The 6,358-nt window shown below is 41.5% G+C and overlaps 1 pseudogene across 1 annotated transcript; it reads left to right on the forward strand.

Moving 5' to 3' along the window:
• The first annotated feature begins 556 nt into the window (after positions 1 to 556).
• Positions 557 to 4,958, forward strand: LOC311101361 (collagenase 3-like; annotated as a pseudogene). Its single transcript has 9 exons — positions 557 to 655; positions 1,015 to 1,259; positions 1,472 to 1,620; positions 1,869 to 2,126; positions 2,244 to 2,362; positions 2,462 to 2,595; positions 4,308 to 4,467; positions 4,646 to 4,747; positions 4,860 to 4,958. The product of its transcript is annotated as a collagenase 3-like (transcript).
• The last annotated feature ends 1,400 nt before the right edge of the window (positions 4,959 to 6,358 follow it).

The raw sequence follows: 6,358 nt of genomic DNA on the forward strand, positions 1-6,358 counted from the left end.
TGATTTCTCTATGGCCACCAACTGTCATCCTCTGTCTTGCTCAAAATAACACGGAAGTGTATCACAGTCATGGGTGTCTGAAAGTTTTATAAATATCCTGTGTACTCATTGAGATGTATGCACATTACCATTTAAAGATACAATATTTAATTCACTTTCTTATGTAAAGCCAAATATAATTGTTTAAATTATAGAGGAATTTAGAGATGTATTTCTCTTTTGAAGAACATAAAATAGTATCAAAAAACGTACGAGAACTGGTCACTTGCCATATGTATTCAGTGAATCTTAAAAACATTAGTCATGGACATTTGGCTCAAAAAATTTACATCACTGCTTATTCATGTGTGTTCAAAGCAGTTTACTAAACCACAAGCACTCCGTTTTCCGACCTAACAGCAGTTTTAGGCAGTCTTTGAGGAGGAAGTGGCTAGGTACTTTTACATGAATCACAGACACTTAGAAAAAAAAAACACTCAAACACACACTATAAAAACAGTCTTGGCTCCTGGACCCAAGTCAGTCACTGTGCTGGACGCCACCAAGACAAGACAAGATGGAAATCACAGCTTTACTGCTCCTTGTGGTGGTTGCTCAGTCATTTGCTATGCCTCTGTCATCGCCGGAGGAGACTGACAAGTGGCTATTAGCCGAGGTTAGCCAATTAAAGCTGTGGGTCTGATGTCCTTTTGTTTATCAATGTCTGTTTGGTGCACTGAATATTGATGTTTTTAATATTGATTTTACAGTTATCCTTATACTCGAAGTAAGGATAAATGCAATCATTTATAGTATAAACAAAATTATCATTGTTTTATTTAAACAAAATTGTTAATTGCAGACAAAAAGCCAGACGATGTTGAAATACTATAACCCCTCAAAATGAACCCTGGATTTCTCTTATGGATTTGCTCCTTAAATGACCACATTTAAATGACATCCATTCCATATGACCATTCTTCAACAGCTCCATGTCTTCAAGGTGTTAACTTATGATATTGTTTTCCTCTTAAGAAATACCTCCGCAGGTTCTACCACCTTGGAGCTGGACTGCAGGGAACCCCAACCCACAGGTCGTCAGACAACATGCAGGCTAAGATCAAGGAGATGCAGTCCTTCTTCAACCTCAAGATGACGGGGAGCCTGGACGCTAACACCCTGGAACTGATGAGCATGGCCAGGTGTGGTGTCCCTGACGTGGAGGAATACATCCACTTCCCCCGACACCTCAAATGGCAGAACACCAACGTGTGCTTCAGGTGAGGCTTCTCAAACACTCTGGGTCATAGAGTGTGTCATAAACCTAATTTGGTCATTTTTGATTGTATTGGTGTAATAATGTTAATTTACTGCACATGCACCACATGACCTTGGATACAATGGATATGATCAGCTTTAATTTCTTTGGATAAAACTTGTTAAGTCTCTCTTGAATGAAGATATGTTTCCTCTCTCTTGAATGGTCCTTCAGAATAATGAAATATACTCCTGATCTGAAGAAGGCTGATGTGGACAGAGCTATTCGTAATGCCTTCAACATCTGGGCTGACGTCACTCCTCTGACCTTCAAGAAACTGCATGAGGGGAAGGCTGACATCATGATAGCATTTGAGACAAAAGGTAGACCCATTTCTTTATTCTGTCCTACAGTTGATACATTTCTGTCAGTAAGACTATACAGAATACATGGAGAATATCTTGATTAATTTGATCATCTTACTGTAGTTTTGTTCAACATTCAGTGATCATTGTTTAGAGTTGTGCAAGACCCCATCATAGAAGAAATTGACTGAATGCTGGCTTGCTGGCAACACTTACTGAAACCATCCTCAAACTTAATTTTTTTCCTGCCCTTTCCTTGTCTTTAGAACATGGAGACTTCAACCCCTTTGACGGCCCTGACGGTCTCTTAGCCCATGCCCATCCCCCTGGCAGAGACATTGGAGGAGACACACACTTTGATGAAGATGAACATTGGTCAAAAGACTCAGACTGTAAATATTTGGTACATTTATGTAGGGGATCAAGGAAAATGTATGACATTTAATCAATGATTATTTACTGACATATTGCCTCCCCTGTAGCCTACAATCTGGATGATATCACCGGCATTCAAGCTCTTTATGGTCAGTGTTCCACTTATTAACCCAAACAGAAATAGTTAGAGAAAATGAAATAATTCATATAATTCTACCCACTGGAGTCATATTTTGAAATGTTCATTATGCGGTTCAATTCTATAGGCCCAAACCCCAATCACAGAAAAGTGAAGCCCAAGCCAGATGTCCCAAACAAATGTGAACCCATGTTGAGTTAATGCTGTTACTGAGCTCAGAGGAGAAGCAATCATCTTCAAAGACAGGTAGGGAGTGTGTCCATTCGTGAAAAAACATTTCTGCACAAACTATAAGCTTAAAATTGACAAAATGAATGTGTGTTGATGTATTCTATTTGATGGCAGGTTCTACTGGCGTCTCCATCCTCAGTTCGCAGAGCCTGAGCAGACCCTGATAAAATCCACCTGGCCCTCCCTCCCTAACAAAGTGGATGCTGCCTATGAGTACCCTGAGAAAGACATGGTCTTCATATTCAGTGGTGAGTTACAGTACATTCTGAAAATATTCAGACCACTTGACTTTTACCAAATTTTGTTACATTAGACTTATTCTAAAATTGATTAAATTAAAAAATGCCCTCATCAATCTACACACAACACCCCATAATGACAAAGTGAAAACAGGTTGTTAATTGTTTTGGGGAAAAAAATACAAATACCTTATTTACATAAGTATTCAGACCCTTTGCTATGAGACTCAAAATTGAGCTCAGGTGCACGCTGTTTCCATTGATCATCCTTGGGATGTTTCTACAACTTTATTGGAGTCCACCTGTGGTAAATTCAATTGATTGGACATGATTTGGAAAGGCACACACCTGTCTATATAGGTTCCCACAGTTGACAGTGCATGTCAGAACAAAAACCAAGCTATGAGGTCGAAGGAATTGTCCGTAGAGCTCCGAGACAGGATTGTGTCGAGGCACAGATCTCTGGGGAAGGGTACCAAAAAATTTCTGCAGCATTGAAGGTCCCCAAGAACACAGTGGCCTCCATCATTCTTAAATGGAAGAAGTTTGGAACCGCCAAGACTCTTCCTAGAGCTGGCTGCCTGACCAAACCGAGCAATCGGGGGAGAAGGGCCTTGGTCAGGGAGGTGATGGTCACTCTGACAGAGCTCCAGAGTTCCTCTGTGGAGATGGGAAAACCTTCCAGAAGGACAACCATCTCTGCAGCACTCCACCAATCAGGCCTTTATGGTAGAGTGGCCAGAAGGAAGCCACTCCTCAGTAAAAGGCACAAGCCCGCTCTGAGTTTGCCAAAAGGCACCTAAAGGACTCTCAGACCATGAGAAACAAGATTCTCTTGTCTGATGAAACCAAGATTGAACTCTTTGGCCTGAATGCCAAGCGTCACGTCTGGAGGAAACCTGGCACCATCCCTACGGTGAAGCATGGTGGTGGCAGCATCATGCTGTGGGGATGTTGTTCAGCGGCAGGGACTTGGAGACTAGTCAGGATCGAGTGAAAGATGAACGGAGCAAAGTACAGAGAGATCCTTGATGAAAACCTGCTCCAGAGCAATCAGGACCTCAGACTGGGGCAAAGGTTCAACTTCCAACAGGACAATGACCATAAGCACACAGCCAAGACATTGCAAGTCTTTGAATGTCCTTGAGTGGCCCAGACAGAGCCCGGACTTGAACCTGATCGAACATCTCTGGAGAGACCTGAAAATAGCTGTGCAGCAACGCTCCCCATCCATCCTGACAGAGCTTGAGAGGATCTGCAGAGAAGAATGGGAGAAACTCCACAAATACAGGTGTGCCAAGCTTGTAGCATCATACCCGAGAAGACTCGAGGCTGTAATCGCTGCCAAAGGTACTTCAACAAAGTACTGAGTAAAGGGTCTGAATACTTATGTAAATGTTATATTTTTATACAAAAACCTGTTTTTGCTTTGTCATTATGGGGTATTGTGTGTAGATTGATGAGGGAAAAAAACAATTTTATCAATTTTAGAATAAGGCTGTAATGTAACAAAATGTGAAAAAAGTCAAGGGGTCTGAATACTTTCCGAATGCGCTGTACATGCTGGCAACACTGTTCGCATAGTCATCTGTCGTTCTGAATATGCAATTACAGTTCTGCTTTGCTCATTTCCGTCAGGTGTACAGCATAATCTAATAAAATTGATGTTGGTGCAAGAGGCAAAGGTTAATTTTGTTGACAAATGTTCATATTTTTTCCAGGTATTAGAATGTGGGCCCTGAACGGCTACAGCCTGGTGGAGGGCTACCCTAAATATATCCATAAACTGGGACTCCCCAAGACCGTGTGGATGGTGGATGCTGCTGTTTACATCCCAGACACCGGCAAGACCCTTCTGTTCTCTGAAGAGCATTACTGGAGGTAGGACGGTATGGTCTAGTCTGGTCTGGACTCGTCAGGCTAGGTCTGGACTGGTCAGGCTAGGTCAGGCTTGCTCTGGACTGGTCTGGCTTGGTCTGGACTGGTCTGGTTGAGAGATCTTATCTGCAAATATAACTGTTCATTAGAGGTTATAGTCTTGGTTGTGTCTTATTGACAGTTATGATGAGAAGACTAACAATGGACAGTGGCTTCCCAAGATCCATTGAGAAGGATTTCCCTGGAATGGCAGAGGAGGTGGATGCTGCCTTATATAAATATGGTATATCAAAATCACTAATTTCAATAATATTCTTATATAGTTTAAGTTGCATTTGCTTTGAATATAATAAATAGCTCTCTCTAACAAATTCACTATGTCTTTCTCCTTGCAGGATATTTGTATTTCTTCCATGAACATACAGTTTGAATACAGCTACAGTGCAAGAAAGGTCATTCAGATTGTCAGGACAAACTATTTTCTTGACTGCTGATCCACTGGTGGAGAACTACTGTTATTTTATGGGAAACGTAGCCCATAGGCCATTTGTGCTGGACACCTGCTTGTCATTGTTATTTGTAAATCATCTCAAAGTATGCTGGAAAATTGCATGTAAAATGCATGTCTGAAGACTGAAGTAGGTGTATTATTCATTGGGAATGGGAAAACGGTTGGCTTATGCATCAAACTAATGCAGAAACCACTATGCATGGTCTTGCTTTATGGTATCAGAAAATGTGCATAATATTCACATTACTTGTTGTAATATTGAAGGGTGGGATAGAAATCACTCTGATAAACTGTAGAATACTGTAATTGCATCTCTCTCTGGATAAAGGTTACTTGGGGAAGTTACAGTAATATTGATTCTAGCAAATGAAATTGGATTGTTGTGTTGCAGATCCACCAATAGAAAAGTGGTCAGCCAAAGCCTGTAGATCCACTCTACGGCATTTATCAAAAACCTCCCATGTAGGGTTTTCCAAAAAGGCATCCAAATCAAAAGTAGCCATCTTAAACTAGCAACACGAGCCAACGAATACTGAACACAAAACCAGTTAGTCACAGCTGCCAAGCTCAACACTGAACCAGACACTAAACCAATTTGCATGAGTAGCATGGGTATCATTGAGATATATCCCGGACGAGCCCCCACGTTATGTTACGAACCCCGTGGCTTTAAAAGTATAGGGTGGATGGAAAAGAGACCTGTAACAACATAATTCATGCAAATTAGAATAGTGACACGGAAACAGTGAGGACAAAAATACACCGACAACCACAAGTTACCGTCAAACACAAAATGTTTATTATGAACACACGGTAAAGGTTTGGGAAAAAGGGCTGAGCAGGACCCAAGGAATGAAACAATAATGTCAAAAACCCCTAAACTGATCTTGCCTGCCTCAAGAACCACTAAGCTACTGCTAACCAAACAAAAATACTGTGGGTGGTCCGCTCAGGTCTAACTAGTGTTTTTAGGCAATGTTCTTTCTACGGGTAATGTATGCCCAAGGGCAACTTGCTAAATCCCCCTTTTCCCAGGAACACACAACATAGCTACCATACAGAGTAACCAGCAAATGAGTGAGTACACAAAAAACAGGACACCACAGTATCCATACTCACAATTGAAAAGAGTCTCTTTCACCAAACACAACTGACTGGCTTTTAAAACAATGGGATGTGTGATGAGTGAAAAACCAGAAACAGGTGGTGCAATGCAGAGGAAAGTCCACTGATTGGTCCACCTCAGCAATCAGCAGACAAACGGATGTCAGACAGGTGGGACACCCCAACGACCACCAATCAGGAACGCAAAGGACACCTGTGATTAGGGCAGAAGGAGAGAAAAAACACAAAAAACACATACAGGATACCTGTATCCATAAC

The sequence above is a fragment of the Coregonus lavaretus genome (assembly GCF_964263955.1).
Source record: "Coregonus lavaretus genome assembly, chromosome: 26".
Classification (NCBI taxonomy): Eukaryota; Metazoa; Chordata; class Actinopteri; order Salmoniformes; family Salmonidae; genus Coregonus; species Coregonus lavaretus.